The sequence below is a fragment of the Gopherus evgoodei genome, chromosome 1 (assembly GCF_007399415.2).
Source record: "Gopherus evgoodei ecotype Sinaloan lineage chromosome 1, rGopEvg1_v1.p, whole genome shotgun sequence".
Taxonomy (NCBI): Eukaryota; Metazoa; Chordata; order Testudines; family Testudinidae; genus Gopherus; species Gopherus evgoodei.
In genome coordinates, this window is record NC_044322.1 from 360523522 (window position 1) to 360542150 (window position 18629).

Below are 18629 nucleotides of genomic sequence, written 5' to 3' on the forward strand. Positions count from 1 at the left end.
AGGCACGCCCTTGATCCTTGAAAGACAAAATTCTGCTCTCTGTTACGCACTGGAGTCCAGCTCATATTCTGCCCTCCCAATAGGCATATGCTTCTCATAGACATCAGCAGGAGTTCCACACACAAAGGGAGCAGAATATCGGCGTCAGGTGCCACCTTGGGGAGGTGAAAGCAGAATTTTGTCCTTAGTGAGGAAAAAGAAAATAAAAAGGCTTTGCAAAGCATCTGGTAAGGCCTGACTGCCTTCCACCTAGTGATCAACTTCCTTTGAATGAGCTTTGCAAACCTAAAATAAAGGCCTGATTTTGCAAGGTGCAGAGCATCCTCTACTCCCATTGACTTTCCAGGCAGCAGTAGACATCTTGGGATCAGTGCCTAAAATCACTACTTTTTGCTCTTCATGCTCTTCATGGTTTGCTCCTGTTACTTTAAGGCCAGCACCAGCTGGGATTTTGCAACATGGCCTGCAGTCGTCCTGCCAGTAGCAGTTAGCAGCTGGTATTACTGAGATAGCCACATATAGAAAGCTGTGCAAATCACATCTGCATGGTTTGCTTTCATGAACCTTCATGGTGAATGACCTGATTCAGTGAGAAAAGATGAATAATTCTCATCTTTGGTAAGCAGTAAAGGGCAAATTCATCTCATCCCGTTGCTGCAACAGGATATCATGCAGTGAGCATGGAGGCCTGGTCACCCATCCAAAGCATGCTGTGAAATTCTGAAGACCAAACTTCATTGTTGGCTGGTTGGCCATTTACTATCTGAAGGATGAGATAGTATCCTGCAATCTATCAGCTCTCTACAGAACACCACTGTTCATTGGCTCATAGTTTTAGAACCCCGGGGTATACAGCCTTGTTCTCCATTTCCTGTACTAGAGATTATACAGATGCACCATTTTACCCCAAAGATGACCACTTTTCAATGATGGCTAGTGTGATTCCAATATATCACTTAGCTATATACCAAAAGCAGTTGCAAGGCTTAATAAGTTAATGCTTGTAATGTGCTTTGGGATCCTTGGAGGGGAGGTGTTATGGATTTCAAAGCTTAATATATTCCTATTATGTCATATTATTATATGATTATTTATGTTGATACGTTTTTATCGGATTGGCATGGTGCACATCAGCACTAAGTACAGCTGCAGAATTTGCAGCCAGCCAGCCTGTCATTTCCAAGACCAGACTTGATTTATGGTCTCATTTCCTGTTTTTCCTCCCACTGCTCACAGACCTTTTCTTTCCTCTCCGTGGTCCATTTATTAAATGTAGAGTTGGAAACACAATTAGAATTTACTCGTCTGTAATATCTGACTACTAAATCTTCAGAAGAGTAAAAATTCTTCCCAACTTCCATCTTATCCACATTGCCTGTTGAACTGATTAACTCAGCTTTACTCATTGACTGAGTAAAAAAAAAAAATTGTCCAACTCCAAGCAATAACTATGTGAATAATTCTGAAATGCCTCAGCATTGCTAAAAGACCACAAGCCCAAAAGCACAGGAAAAAATGCCTTCTTGGCATCCCATAAGTACTGATATATGAAGCTGAAAACCTGAAGTGTTGTGGTGTTAAGCAAGGATACAGCAGGTGGAACAGATAAGGTTCAGGAGAGAGGGGGAAAGCTATTAGCTGTGGATTACGGGAAGGTCCCTTCCTTAGTCAGTGCCAGCAGAAACTAGATCCTGATTTAATTTGAGTCTGTTTCCTCTGCTAAGTGTCACTTTGGGATTCTAATTTGAAAATATCAACGTGTATAAAAAATCGTTGTATTTAAGCGAGAATTCAACCTTGTTTTTTCAGAGGTGAGGTACATACATCATTTTGCAAAGCAAAAACAAAGGCAATGGCCAGAAACAAAGCCATAGTTCCAGAACAGCTGAACTAAAATTGTGGGGGAGGCCCACGTTTCTTGTAGACTTTTTGTACCCAGTTTTCCTTCAGCAAACGGATGCTAAAGCAACAGTCAGGCCAAATACAGTCAAAATGTAGGTTTTCTGCAGAAGAAGCTTTTACAAACCTAAGCCCAATAACACTTCTATTCTATATATGTCGTATATTCTTAACTAAACAAGATATTCCCTGTGGTGCTTACAACTATACATTTCAGCATTATGCTAGTTCATGAGAACTAAAGAGTGAAAATGACTGAAGACCAATTATAAATAAAAGTGACATTGACCAATTGATTTTCATTGTCCAACATCTCCAGATACTGGCGTGATAAGTGTACTAGTAAAACACATGGGGGAGGCCGGATTCTTATCTCTTACCCTTGCAATTCGTTTGACTTCAGCAGACTTACCCCTGAATTGCCCTGGTGTAGGTGAGATCATAATTAGTCCAAAGGAGTTGTCTTGTCAGTAGCTAGAAACTGCATTATACATTTCTGGAGGAAGGATTCTATTCCATCCATAGACTATGTTAATGCCCTGTTTACCATTGGAAAAAGCTGTTTATAGAGTAATTCTATTCTATGAAGGTCATTCCATGAAGCTCAGGACCATGGTTTCTGAGTGCTGAGATTTCCGTAAGACTTATGACACAATATAGAAGCTCTGCTTGGCATTCTAACTATCCAGGGACCCAGTCTTGATGTGTTGGGTGTCCTTGGCTCCCACTATACCACTGTCATTGATCTGGGGAGCAGGATGGAGAGCATGTTATGTTTTTCTAAATGCTTTGACTATTTTGAATGCTACATTTTGTTAACAAAAACTTTTTCAATATATATTTAAAAAGACAGGCAGCTAAGAGAGCTGGGCAAACTATTCTCAGCAGACAATTTATTCAATAGATTTAGCTCTATTTTTCCTTTCTGGGTGATCTTCACCTCTGTGCAGAATGCCATCTGAATGAATTACCTACAGCCAGATCATGATAGTAACAGATTTGTTTGTTGTTTGCAGTTGTTTCATGGGCAATTCTGTGTGTATGTGATGGTTTGGGAAATTTTGTCTGTGTAAAACTGATGAATCCTGGTTGATTTTATGAAATTTAAGAACAGAAGAATGGCCATACTAGGTTAGACCAAAGGTCCATCTAGCCCAGTATCCTGTCATCTGACAATGGCCAATGCCATGTGACCCAGAGGGAATGAACAGAACAGGTAATCATCAAACGAGCCATCCCCTGTCGCCCATTCCCAGCTTCTGGCAAACAGAGACTAGGAACACCATCCCTACCCATCCTGGCTAATAGCCATTGATAGACCTATCCTCCATGAACTTATCTAGTATTTTTGAACCCTATTATAGACTTGGCCTTCACAACATCCTCTGGCAAAGAGTTCCACGGGTCGTCTATGCCTTGTGTGAAGAAATACTTCCTTTTGTTTCTTTTAAACCTGCTGCCTATTAATTTCATTTGGTGACCCCTAGTTCTTGTGTTGAGAAGGAGTAAATAAGACTTCCTTATTTTCTTTCTCCACACAAGTCATGATTTATAGACCTCTGTCATATCCCATCTTAGTCGTTTCTTTTCCAGTCTTGTTCATCTCTCCTCATATGGAAGCCATTCCATGCTCCATTCTGTCATCCTTTTCTGAACCTTTTCCAATTCCAACACATCTTCGTTGAAATAGGGTGACCACATCTGGACACAGCATTCAAGATATGGGCGTACCTTGGATTTATATAGAGGCAATATGATATTTTTTGTTTTATTATCTCTCCCTTTTTTAATAATTCCCATCATTCTGTTTGCTTTTTTGGCTGCCACTGCACATTGAGTGCATGTTTTCAGAGAAACATATATAATTGAATGCCTCAATGTATATTGAGTCAGCCACATGCCAGTGGAGTTTGTGGCACATACCTCGCAGCTCTGGGCTAGGGAGGTATGACAGGAACAACTAAGAAGCATTACCCTGAATAGTCTTCCACTGAGGTAGAAACACCCTAGGATGGGGTAGTCAATAGGCAGACTGAAGGCCAAATCCAGACCACCATCTGCTTTTGAATGGACCCGGAAATATTTTATTTACTTATAATTATCATTTTTTATTATTTTCTCTGGAGTCAGGACATTGACTATACCTTGACCAAAAATAATTGACTACCCCTGCCCTAGGCCAACGAGACAGAGATAGCATAAGGAAAAGGGGTTCTCCCCAGTTTGTCTGAAAAGGGTGAGTATGGAGCAATGGAAAATCCCAAGAAGAAAAGAAGGAACAAAGAAACAAGGTGGTAGAAGTGGCTGTTAAAAAGAGGTATGCCCACTGAGCTAAGGTGGAATCTTTTGACCACCGGACCTGAAAAAGCAAAGAGAAGTTTGCAGCAAAGACTCCACAACCAGGAATGTAAAACTGAGCTGGATGAGTGAGATCTAGGAAAGGCAACCCAGGATGCCTGAAGGCACCAACCAAAATCCAAGGAATGCTCAAAAGTGGAGTGGATTCTGAGGGAGAGAACTGCGTACACATTTATGATTTTTCAATAGCCCTGTATATCCCTAGTGCTGAGTAAAGCGGGATTGGTTTAGGAATTCCACTGCAGTCTGTATGTTACTTACTTCAACTGTCAGGTGTCCCTGAAAGGCAAAACTACAGACCAAGGTACCCAGGAGTAAGGAGCTCTTGGGAGGATACTACAGTATGACCGGGGTGTCTAGGAGGGTAAGCACTGGTCATGAAGGTCCAAGGTAGCTGGACCACTGGGTCTCATTTCCTAGAAGTGATAATAGACATAGCCAGAGACTGTGGCTGGAACCTCCCCAGGCCACCTCAGAGCACATAGATCCAGCACACGCATGCAGACACAGTTGTCTGGTGAGCATCCAGGAGAGGGAGCTTAGCAAGGACTGTGATAACACACTTTTTAGACTATGGTTTGCTTCCATATTAGTGATTCCAAGGATTCATTCTTTGCACTGAGTGGTTGGTTGTGTGACCAGATAGTAAGTATGAAAAATCAGGACAGTGGGTGGGGGGCAATACGCACCTCTGTAAGACAAAACCCCGGATATCGAGACAGTCCCTATAAAATCGGGACATCTGGTCACTCTATTGGTTGGTCACCTCAGTCACATGGTATTGTTTTTTTTCTATGATTTAATGATCTATGATTTATAAGCAGGATAATTACCTTTCTTGTTTGCAAGGTATCTGTGACTATATGTGACTATTCCAACAAATCTACCCTGTGAATAGAATAAAAAGTGTTTGAAAAGGGCCACAAGTGTTTAACACTGTGGTTCTCAACCCACAGGTTGCGTGCAGCCCAATCAGCACACAGCCGTATCCCATGTGACATCCTCAGGGCAATGCAGGTAGTATATATATTGTGTGGATGCAGCCCACATAACACATAGAGAACTGCATATGCGGCTCACAATGGTAAATAGATTGAGAACCACTGATTTAACACATTAGCAAAGCATGTGTCATGTTGCCTGTAGTGGCAGGTGCTCTAGGTGATAAGAGCCTACTACCACTACCAGCTAATGGAATTACTCCTCTAACTCAAGTGACAGAGGTCCTTAGGGCTGTGTAAAAGGAGCACCATTGCCTTCTGAGCACCCCTTTGTGGCTGAGTGAGGCTCTGCTGTGGCCGGTCTCAGTTTCCCCTCCTGAATGAGGTACTAATGAGGTCACTTACACAAACCAGTCAAGGAGAAGCCAAACACTATACTTCCTTCTTTGAGTGCTTGCATATGTCCATTCCACAGTAGATGTGCGAGCCACAGTTGTCAGAGAACTTTTTTTCCCTCAGCAGTTCCCATCAGGTGGCTCAGGCACCCTCTGCTGTCACCCACCACTGTGTGCAGATCTAAGAGAGTGGAGCCATGCCCAATACCCCTCAGTTCCTTTTTAACACCAGCAATGGTTGTTGGAGAGCTTCCAGACTTCTTGTAACAAGTACTTCCATCACTCCTTGTATATACCCTGTTCTTCTTGAAAGTTACTCAGTTAGGTAAAGGGTAATTCAGTTAAATTTTAAATGTAGATTTTCATCTTTTTGATCAAATTCAAGATTCAGGACCAGGACCAAAACAGTGCCTCACTTTCCAGAGTTAAAGTCCTGCCAGTCGTGCGATGAGCCGATGCTGGTCGGCGAAGCGCACCCCACCTGCGTGAAATGCTTGAGAGAATCCCACATTAGTGTCACCTTTGTAAAGGATTCAAGAAAGATCGGGTGGCCTTGCTCAAGTATTTGTTTATGGAGACAGCACTTTGCCCTCCCCCTCCCCCTATCAGTGCCATCACATCCAGAACACACTTCAAGTACTACAGCTTCAGAATGGAGCAACCCACCAGACATGTCTACGGTGTCTCGATCTTTTTCACTGGTGCTGAAGACGAGGTTCAGTAACTTGGTCGAGTTCAATGGTACCAAAGTCAGCTACAGGCAAAGTCTCTAGAAGAGAGGCTGAGGAGAGGAACTCACTAGAACATTTATCAACCAAAAAGAAGGGATCATTGCTATCAGAAGCTGTACCAGGTCTGTTGAGGCCAACCCCTGAAAAACCCTTGTATCATGGGCAGGAGTCATTACCACTACCAACCACTCCTGCGGCATATGCATCTGCAAAAGATCTGCTTAGCCTCTCCGTACCAGTATCCCTGGAGGTACAGCAAAGCTTCCAGTCGGTACCAAAGCTCCTGCAGCTCCTACTCCATCACATCAGGAGAATGCAGTCCCGTTACCTTCCATGCTTTTTTGGTGGAGTCCAGAGACAAACCAGCAATAATATCCCTGCTACCTCCATCACTGGGCTCTGACTACCTAGCCCCAGTTCTGAATGGCTCTGCTCCTCTGTTGTCAGGGGACTCAGAGTCTTCTTATTCAGACTTGGAGGTGCACTCTTCTGTGTCCCGTCCTAGACAGGGAGCATACCCTCCATCAGAGAGTTGAGGACTCTGAGTCATGCAGCAGTCACAGAAGAGCCCAGATAAAACTTCTAAGAGCCCAGATAAAACTTAAAAGTCCCAAGACAAAAGTCTCTAGGTTGCAGCTATCTCCTTCTGCTCTGAGGCCTCATGCTTCTCTGATGCCTGGAGAGCTCTACAGTCGTTCCCAGGCCTCCCTGCCTTCCATCTACTTAGAGAGTTAATTATCTCCAGGGGATATGGCTTGGCTCATTACCTTTAGTGTAATCTGGGCATCTAACTCCCCTAAACGGCCTCCCTGTGACAGGCAGCGCTACAGATCAGGATTCAAACCTTGCTGACGACCTATGTGTGAGGTTGTTCCAAAAGTGGCACCTGAACCAGGTCTTGAACTCCAGTGAGTGGCAGATGCTTGGGATAAGCTTCACAGGGGAAAAGCATATGTCACATCCCCCTTTAATGGATGGACCACTAGTGGCTAATAGCTTACTTCTGCTACAAGCTAATGGAGTTACTCCGTTGGCTCACACAGAGGACTGTGCTGAAGAAGTTAGGTTCAGTCCCTCCTGATGACCCACATGATGAGGGGAGCCATTACAAGAATACTTCTACAGCGAATGCTCTGATTAGTATGGATTCATGATGCTTTCCATGAAAAGTCCATGAGCAAAATGTCACTCTTTCAGCTGTGGGTGAGCAAGCAAAGGAAAAGAGTTGTGGATAGCAATCAAGTGAGTCTGCAGATTTAATTGTAATATCCAAACACATTTTTTTTCTGTATTGACAACTGCCCTCCAATAGGTGAGGAGATAGACAGCTATAGACATAGATGGCTAGACTGGGGAAAGGGAGCCTACACTTTATAAAGAGTGAAAAGTAAATTCAATTTTATTTTATTATTCAGTTTTAATAATCTAAAGTGTTATTAATAACATGGGGCAGTAAACCCTTTCTATTTCCATGCTTTTTAAGAGCCTGACACTGTCCCTTTAATGCAGATAAAGGTCTGCATTAAAGTACCCTGGCAATTATAGACCAGAAAGCCTAACTTCAGTACCAGACAAACTGGTAGAAACTATTGTGAACAGAATTATCAGACACATAGATGAACGCACTATGACGGGGAAGAGTCAACATGGCTCTTGTAAAGGGAAATCATGCCTCACCAATCTATTAGAATTCTTTGAGGGAATCAACAAACATGTGGACAAGGGGGATCCAGTGGATATAGTGTACTTGATCTTTCAGAAAGCTTTTGACAAGGTCCCTCATCAAAAGCTCTTAAGCAAAGTAAGCAGTCATGGGATAAGAGAGAGGGCCCTCTCATGGATCAGTGACTGGTTAAAAGATAAGAAAGAAAGAGTAGGAATAAATGTCAGTTTTCACAATGGAGAGTCGTAAATAGCAGAGTCCCCCAAGGATCTGTTCTGAGACTAGTGCTGTTCAACATATTCATAAATGATCTGGAAAAAGGGGTAAACAGTGGGGTGGAAAAGTTTGCAGATGATACAAAATTACTCAAGATAGTTAAGTCTGAAGTTGGCTATGAAGAGTTATAAAGGGAGTTCACAAAACTGAGTGACTGGGCAACAGAATAGCAATTCAAATTCAGTGTTGATAAATGCAAGTAATGCACATTGGAAAACATAATCCCAACTATACACACAAAATTGTGGAGTCTATATTAGCTGTTACCATTCAAGAAAGAGATCTCAGAGTCATCGTGGATAGTTTATGGAAAACATCTGTTCAATGTACAGCAGCAGTAAAAAAAGCTAACAGAATGTTAGGAACCATTAGGAAAGCGATAGATAACAGAAAATAACATAATTCCACTCTATAAATCCATGATATGCCCATGCCTTGAATACTGCATGTTGTTCTGGCCTCCCCATCTCAAAAAAGATATATTAGAACTGGAAAAATACAGGGAAGAGTAACAAGAATGATTAGCAGTATGGAGCATCTTCCATATGAGGAGAGATTAAAAAGTCTGGAACTGCTCATATTAGAAAAGAGATAACTAAGGGGTGGTATGATAACAGTCTATACAACCATCAATGGTGTGGAGAAAGTGAACAGGAAAGTGTTATTTACCCCTTCGCACAACAAAAAAAGCAAGAATCAGCCAATGAAATTAACAGGCAGCAAGTTTAAAACTTACACGAAGAAGTACTTCTCCACACAACTCACAGTCAACCTGTGGAACTCATTGCCAGAGGATGTTGCTAAGGATAAAACTATAACTGGGGTTAAAAAGAATTAGATAAGTTCATGGAGGATAGGTCCATCAATGGCTATTAACCAAGATGGTGATGGACACAACCCCACACTCTGGGCATCCCTAAGCATTTGACTGCCAGAAGCTGGGAGTTGACGACTGGGGTGGGGATGGATCACTTGACAATTACCCTGTTCTGTTCATTCCATCTGAACCATTTGTCACTGACCATTATCAGAAGACAGGATACTGGGCTAGATGGACCATTGGTCTTACCCAGTATGGTCGTTCTTATGTCTTAAGGGATCAGCAAAAATGAGTTGCCTTTTGAAGGCTGTTTATAACTAAAAGTCAAAGAGATTGTACTGTAGGCCACACAGAGATACAAGGGGGGGATTCTGATGGTCATTTAAAATAGAGGGTTGGCTATTGGAGGTCATCCTCTGAGTGGCTTCACTGCACTTGCGTTAGTAAATACAACACTGGCTCAGACTGCAGCACACAGCAGAGTTCCAGTTGCTTCAGCACAAAAGCAGAGGAATTTAGTATTTAACATCAGTGTCAGCAGAATTGTTTCATGACCTTCAACAGGACCCGGCCCCCTACTGTGTTATTCATCAGCAAAACTTGGCTGGGCTGTAGAATCATCTCAGACACACTCAAATGCCTCCTGTGGAGAGCATCAAGGGCTTGGGGACTTAACAGTGATGAGCCTCACTCCTCCCATGCCTGAGTCAGAAGGGCTGGAAGCTGCACTCTCAGAAGCTGCTTTTGATCAGAAATACATTCTGTGCTGTCCGAAGACAAATCCACTTGAAACAGTTTCAGTTCATATTCTGACCCACGTCCCCCTGGGTCACTCAACCCCAGCTGCCCGAAATAAAACAAAAATCTTCCTTTGGTTGAAATGTGTTATTCCTCTCTAGTAATCCCTCCTCTGGCTCTGTATAAGCACAGGTTAGCTGTGGCTGCTTATCGGGACTGGGAGCCACTTGTATAGAGGGCTACGGGGTCACACCAAGGAGCATGTAAATCCCTTACTGCAGCACTGGGGACCTCTGTCCCAGCCTGGGGTTGGTCAGGGCAGCGCAGAAAAGGCCACAGAGTGGCCCCCCCCTCAGCTGTTCCACTATCAACACCTGCACAGCCCTGAAAGAAGGGGCAAGATTATGCCAATGAATTTGCTGCACCTCCAGACCTTCCCTCCCAGAGTGTTACCCTCTGCCTCCCTGGTCAGAGCCTACCATGCAATAATTTCTGCAGTGCAGCTTGACAAGAAGACAGAGCTTTGCTACAGAATGTGCCAGAGGGTTTTCTGGGGACTTTTTGCTCAAAGTCTATCATCATGCTTGTAAACCATTAAAAACCCTTGTCTAATTTTCCTGGTTGTGTTTTGAGGGGCCTTATTCTGTTTTAGGACCTTGGTATTCAATTGTCCTCCACCCATGGGATATCCTTCCCAAAACCTATTTACTAAGCCACCACTCTCCCCTCATTCAAACCTCTCTTTCAACTCACTTCTGCTGGGAAGCCCACCCCAAGTCAACTAGCTAGAATATTAATTAGAAAATAGAAAACTCGGTCCCCAACTCTATTGGGGGAAAATAAAATCAATAGTGCTGTGTTTTAAAATTGCCTGAGGCGAGAGAGACTTCATTCTTCAAGAGTCCTTAATTTCATGCACCCAGAACAAAAATGGATTTAGCAGGAGAATTGTTTCTAAACAGAATATTTCTCACACTTTTCCCCTGAGAGGCCAATGACTCTTTAGCTGAAATGAACCTGCTTTTCTTCCATCTCACTGCAGTTGCTTTAAACAAGGCTCATCAGAAAACAATTGGAGAAATACTCCTATTTGCCATCTCGGGTATTTTACGTGCACTGATGTTTATTTTACCAGTTGTTTAGAATGCAGCAGGTAGACTTTTAAAAAACGTCTCTTTAGCTATCTGGGATACAAATAGACTGTAATAAATAAAGATGAGAGTAGAGAATAGGAGTAGAGAGGTGATTTTACATCCATATACAGCATCAGTGACACCAATAATGGAATACTGGGTCCAATTCCAGTGTCCACATTATGGAAAGAATGTTGAAAAACTGGAGAGGTGCAGAGAAGAGCCACAAAAATAATTTGAGGGTTGGAAAAAAGGCCGCTCAATCTGGTTAGTTTATCGAAAAGAAGACGGAGTGATGACTTGGTGACGATGTATAAGTACCTTCACAGAGAAACAATACTGGTTAGTAGAATCTAGCAGAGAAAGGCAGAACAAGAAACAATGGCAGAAGCTGAAGCCAGACTAATTCAAATTAGAAATAAGGCACACATTTTTAACAAGGTGATTAAGAATGGAACAAACTACTGAGGGAAGTTGTGGATTCTCCATCTTTTAATGTCTTCAAATGAAGGCTGGATGCCTTTCTGGAAGATACACTTTAGTCAGGGCAAGCCTTAGGGAAAATGGCACCCTGGGAGAACTTGTATTTTGTCACCCTGTCTTTGAAAGAAACCCAGATTTTACTGCAAGAGACATCACTGTCTAAAGACTGACAGATGGTTCAACACCACACCTGAAGTGGCTCACTGGACCCAGCAGGCCCTCCCTCCAGGAGAGCCGGGGACTGTCAATCAGTGAGCATGAGGAGCGTGACAGTGGTGGGCAGTTCCAGCTGACCCCTGACTCCTGGCAAGGGGGATATTTAATTTGGAATCACACAAGGAGCTCAACAATGCGTGCTGGCCTGGAGCAGCAGCAGGGGCAGCAGAGCAGAACAGAATGGGCAGATAGGGTTCCAGTCACTCTGCGGGGGCAGGAGCAGCAGCAGCAGCCAGGCAGAGGCAGAGGGAGTGGGGCTGCCCTTGCTGGGAGCACTGGGTCCTGGTGCATGGCTCCTCAGCCAGGACTGCCCCTTTCTGTAGCAGGCTGCAGCTCCTGCATGGATGTGCTACCGCGGCTCTCTCCACATGCCATGTGTTAAAGTAACAGAGGCCCTCCGGAGACCTACCTCAATGCCATGGGAGGGAGAATGGGCAGCTTGCCTGGAGCCTGGACTCACTATGGGCTGTTCACAGAGAGGGGGTGCATTTAACACCCTCTTGACTGCATCACCCACCCATAAGGCCGGCCCTGTGCATAACCTCTGCTGAGACAGATACATGGGAGTCCCTAAACACCTGACAGGATGGGTGAGGGGGGGCCAGTCACTTGCCAGAATGAGTGGCTATATACAGGGCAGGAGGCTGGTGTCTGCAAGAACAGATAAGTGGGAGTCCATCTCCTGGAATGAGCACAAGGGGACGGAGTGTCACCTCCAGGGATGGGTGTACTGGGGTCTATAGTGTATCACAGGACAGGTGTGTGGGGTCCCTGGTGCCTGCTAGGGTAGGTTTCTTTAATAATTCCATGTGTATGTTTTCTCTCTGAAAGCCCACTTCAGTGCTGCTAGATGGCCAGCAAGAGGCACTGTCATTGGATCATAAAAATTGCTGTACCGGGACCGACCAAAGCCTCTGAAACCTGTTATTTTGTCAGCAGCAGAGGTCAGTGCTGGGTGCTTCAAAGGAATAGGGCAACTGTTTGCGCCATTTAGTACCAGGAATTCCTTCCTGACCAATTGACACCCCCAGAATAAGAATCTGGAGCCCTCTGTAGTTTCATCCTAACTGCTGTCAAAATTGTTTGACACACCACGTGCTCCAGGGATTGCCAACTTAAAAGGGGGAAAGACCAGGTATCTGTTAGGTAAGATACACTCAACATCTGCTCAGGCTGGGGCTGTGTGGTGTTGTCAGAGGTGTGTTGTCAGATGCTACCGATGTGGTGCTCTGCTGTCTCCTGGTTGGTATCACTCGGCTGCGTGCGTGTGTTCCCTCTTGTGCTGTCCCAGCTCTGCAGATAGCTGACACAGCAGACCCGAAGAGAACCCCCAACGACCACAGAGTCTAGTAAGGTACGAAGGCATGTCAGCCAGGTTTATTGCGACCTCGGACACAATTAGGTTTCTGAGCCTAACTCAGGGCATACTACGAGAAAGTGCCTCTTGGCAATGGACCCGGCTCAGTCAGTGGCGGGACTTTCCACTGCCCCCTAGGCCGGACAAAGACATCGCCCCAGGGATACATTTTTATACACAGGTACAAACAAGTTACACATCACTCCTGACGTATTGAGGTGCAGCCACTCTACGCAGTAAGGTACAACTCCTCTACGTAGCAAAGTGCCGCCTCTCACCTTGTACATGTTGGTTCAATCAAAACAACTCTATCCATCATATTGCCCTTTTGCCCCGTCATTGGGATGGGTCGGCCTGTTCCTTGTTATCTGTGTGGAATGTACAAGTATGTGAATGTTCTGATCTCTAGTGTTCAGTACCTTTTAGGTACGTATCTTCTTGCAGCATCAGCCCTTTCCTTGCCAGCTTCTGTGAGCAGCGCCTGCCTCTGGCTCACAGCTTCACTCTGCTTTATGTTAGCAAAGTCTTGACCATTACTTTAGTTCAGGTCTCAGGCCTCATACTGGGCCTTTATCAGGGCCTTCACTTACTACATTCCCCCACTTTTTGTCTTTTTATGGGGAGGATGTTTACCCATCGTCCCGGAAAAGCATAATGCGTGGACTAAAGATTACCCAGTGGGCTAAACACTGTTATGTGGTTACCTTATTTTACCCATCCATACACTCATGCCCCATCTGTCTGTGTAGTCTGCACATTCCCTCGTATGACTGAGAGACAGATTTTATTATCCAATTATTTTTTAGTCCCTTATGGTGGGCCTGGGAATGTTAGGCCCGGGACCATGACTGAGGAATGTCATATTATGATTGATCCTTAGAGGCACTTCCAAATAATTAATATACAAGAATTATATGGATATGGCATATATTTGTAGTGTGTATGGGCCTATATGTATGGTATATATGTGTACATACGACACCAACTTATATCCAAGTGTAACCATGTTTTTCCAGGCTGCTGGTGTACTCTGGCCCTTTTACTTTGGTGACACAGATAGAAACACACTTCCATTAGGGCAATTCCAGTTATCATGTGTCTAATCATTAGTAGTAGGCTAAGTGTTTTAAAATACTGGGATAGGATTGTGATAGTTTGTCCCACAGTGCTATGTATATGAGAAGTAAAACAGAAATTTGGAGTAGTGACACTACCACTGAGGCCTTTATATATATAAATATATTGTAATTAGTTACTACACAGTACTGTCCATTCATATTATAGGTTATCCTCGCTGCTGGTCGTCACCCTTGGGTAAGCGTCACTGGGCAGGAAACAGAAGTGGGTAGCTTCTCTGTTCCATTGGTTGAACTGCTTTGTGATACACCAGTAACTGATGTAGATCCAGTTGTTTTTTATGGATGCTGTCTTCCAGATAACCTACTGAATGGACAGTAACCAATTTAACAAATATTGCTGTGTCAGGCTTTAATATTGGTACCCAGATACTGAACAAGATTGTTTTGACTAACGTGTGCCTCAGTTAGGATGCAGTGTCACTGACCCAAATTATGACTGGTACTAATAGGCAATTTGTTTACCCAATTTGTAGTTACTATGTAACTTAATTTCTTTACCAATTTGTTTTTTCCTTGCCTTCATGGTGTTTGCTGCCATTCATTTGTTGATTTTTACCTGTGGGTTGGTTAAACAGTTTAGCAATGTTATACACATTGTAGATGTTGTACAGCAATAATACAATATAGCAATAATACAGCAGTACAATGATAGCACAGTAGTACAGCAATAATTCAGTTATTTTTACACAGTAATCAAGTTAAAATTAAATGACAGGTTTTCTGATCCAGCTAGTGGTTTTTGTTTGATTGTTAACTTAATTGTCCATATATGGTAGATAGAAGTGTATTTGAACAGTGTCTTATTTATAAAGCATTTTTCTTTTCTTGATGCTTGGAGGTTTCTTCATTGTATACAGTTATTATCTGGTGTCTTCAGGGTGTGATATTTTCTGGCATTTTTGGTCTGTGGGATGCAACTTAAACAACTTTTGTTAGTTAACATAGTAAAGTTTTTTTTTGTTTGTTTATTTGTTTGTTTTCAGTAACCCAAACCTAATACACAGTTTTAACTTAGTTTGTTTACAGTGTAATAAGAACAATGTAACAGGGACCAAGCCTTTTATAACATAAGCTATACTTTTGCAATTGTTGTATAGACATTCATTTTCATTTGGGGTGCATTACTAATATTTAACACTAAATGTAATGCTTAACAGCTAAAATAAATGCTCACAATCTTTCATGAGAAGGGGTACTGCTTTCCCTTGCTGAACACTTTGTTTTTAGTAACATAACTTAAACAAGCTTTTAGAGTTAGAGTTAATTTGCTTGTGACACCAATTTTACTCTTGTTAACTGTTTAGAAGCACAAACTTTAACAACTATTGTTCCCCATTAACATAACAAAACAAAAGAAGAGCATATAAAATTAAAGCAACTATAAAATTAAACCAAAATAAATTTTAAATACAGATACATGCAAATACTTTGAGGGTATTTGAGGGTATACTTTCAAAATGCTTTGCTATGTTTGGGAGCCAAAGGCGGAAACCTGTTAAAAACGTGGAAACCTGTTGAAATTGTTTGGTTAGCTTCATGTTATTTTAAAACATTTTGGTTATGATAGTCTTATAACTATATTTAGCAGTGCACACAAATTTATAAAAAGCCCAAACAAGAAATTGACATTTTGTTAACATTATCTTTACCTTAATGTTGAGGTTTCCTGTTACATTTTTTCTTTGAATAACAATTTAAAAAAAACTTAAAAAACAAAACTGTGATTGATAAAAGAGAATTCTTTTTGTTTGCAATTGCATTATTTGTTGAGACAGAAATATATGTACATATATTTGTAACTGAAACCTTTTTGAACTTTGCACAAAAAATTGGTGTTAATAATACTATGATTATACCCCAACCGTGATTTTAAAATAGTGTGGTACCACATCTCATATCTTTTTTTTTTTAAAGGGTATAAAATTGACTTTTGTTGCAACAAAAAATAAAAATAAAAATAATTTTAAAAAAATTGTCACGTGACACACACAACATAGACACAAGACACACACAGGACATACAGGACAAACTTACAATTAAAAACAAATGGCGTCAGAATTCTATTTATAACTATACAAAATAACACCACTAAAAATAAAATTAAAAAGGGTTAAACATTTGAATAACAAGTTATTACCTTATTGAGAACTTGTAGCAGGAATTTGATAAAAATATATTAATACTTGCCAAATGTATTGTATTAATTTGGTAACAAGGAATTTTGCATTACTTTATATTTAACATTATTTTAAAACTCTGCTGTATGGAATAAGAAAAGCCCATGTTTCAAATATTACTTTGTGGTTAGGATTAGACGCAGAGAGTGCATTTCTGTTGCTTGGCAACCATATCTTCAAGAAAGTTAGGAATAATTCCAGCTGTTGCATTCCTGAAGGGTTAAAATAATTAATTTCCTGGATTTAAAGTTTTTACCTTATTTTTTCTTTTTGTTTCTTGTTTTGTTCTGTTTTTAATTGCTTTATATTTTGGAGGTTTTTGTAAAAACTATAACTTTTAACTTTTAAAACAAAGAGAAAAAGTAGAAGTGAAGAGAGGCGGGGGAAAAAAGGGGAGTAGGTGAAGAGCAACCTAGATAGATAGTGAGACCTGAGGCAAGAGAGATTAACTCTGTCAAGGCATTTGAAAGTACAGGCAGCAGCAGCAAGTTTAGGAAACTGAGAAAACATATAAAAGACAAAACTTAACCGGTATGTAAAAATATATGAGAAAGAAGGTTCTATTTTCAGATATGAGTGCGGAGTGTGGTTCCATGGGTCAAAGCAATTGGGAACCTGCACAGTTGGGAATTGCGCCCTGGCTTTTATCCTGGCTCTGAGAGGAGATTGGGGGTAGTTAGCTGCTCTTGTAAAACCTGAATTTGTTCCCCCAGTGTCTGTTGCTTTTGTGTGCATGCCAAATGGATAGTGGGAGTGCCCTTTTTTGTTGCAGTTAACTGTTTTTGGGCAACTCCATGTGTTAATGCATCAATTCTAGGTGTTAACCCGCTTACTTTCAGTTTTTCACTTTGAAATTCTTTTTTATTCACTTCCCTGCGATCGAGTTGCAGCTCCTGTCTCCTAATGTGCTCTGTGAACTGTTCTATTTTTTCCTCCATTTGATTTACCAATTCAATGAGAGTATTGTTTGCTACTCTTTCCTTCTGTGCACTTACTTGTCCCGTACTGACAGGCACCAGTCTAGGTTCCGGTTTAAGTTTAACTGGAACCCGGCTTTTATCATAAGGTGATGGTTGCAATGCAGTGGACCCAGTTACATGTTTTATTTTTACTAGGACCACCTCTTTCCACTTCTGTCCCCATTCTTCAGGCACAGGATAGCTACCTGAAGCCTGCTGTTTACCACCAATATTTATAACAGGGGACGGCACATGTATTTTTTGTAGGTTCCTTACAGCTGTTTCCAGTGTTTCACTCTGTTCCTGTACTGGTTGTCTCTGGGCTGCTTGCCGCCCTGCAAGGGCGGTGGGAGCATTCCAGGGCTGTGTAGCTTCTTTTGAGTCTTTTAACTGTTTCTTTGTTACTGTTACTTTTGCTTTTTTACTTTTATTACTATTTTTCAGAGCCTCGGTTTCTACCATCGCACTACATATGCCAGTCCATGTTTCCCCATTCCTCAATTCATATGGACCCCCCTTACTGGCAATCCAGCGGGTTCATGAGTTATAGAACTCCATGGGGATTAAAAGGGAGGGGATCAGGGGGTTCCCTAGCTTGAGGTTTTCTGTCATGTTAGATCGCGATTCCTACAGTGGACAGCTCGCTTACTCACCAGATCAGCGGTCGGGGTCACCAATGTTATCAGAGGTGTGTTGTTGTCAGATGCTACCGATGTGGTGCTCTGCTGTCTCCTGGTTGGTATCACTCGGCTGCATGCGTGTTCCCTCTTGTGCTGTCCCAGCTCTGCAGATAGCTGACACAGCAGACCCGAAGAGAACCCCCAATGACCACAGAGTCTAGTAATGTACGAAGGCACGTCGGCCAGGTTTATTGCGACCTCGGACACAATTGCAGTTCCCTGTTGGTTTCTGAGCCTAACTCAGGGCATACTACGAGAAAGTGCCTCTTGGCAATGGACCCGGCTCAGTCAGTGGAGGGACTTTCCACTGCCCCCTAGGCTGGACAAAGACATCACCACAGGGATACATTTTTATACACAAGTACAAACAAGTTACACATCACTCCTGACGTATTGAGGTGCAGCCGCTCTACGTAGTAAGGTATAACCCCTCTACATAGCAAAGTGCCGCCTCTCACCTTGTACATGTTGGTTCGATCAAAACAACTCTATCCATCATATTGCCCTTTTGCCCCTGTCATTGGGATGGGTCGGCCTGTTCCTTGTTATCTGTGTGGAATGTGCAAGTATGTGAATGTTCTGATCTCTAGTGTTCAGTACCTTTTAGGTACGTATCTTCTTGCAGCATCAGCCCTTTCCTTGCCAGCTTCTGTGAGCAGCGCCT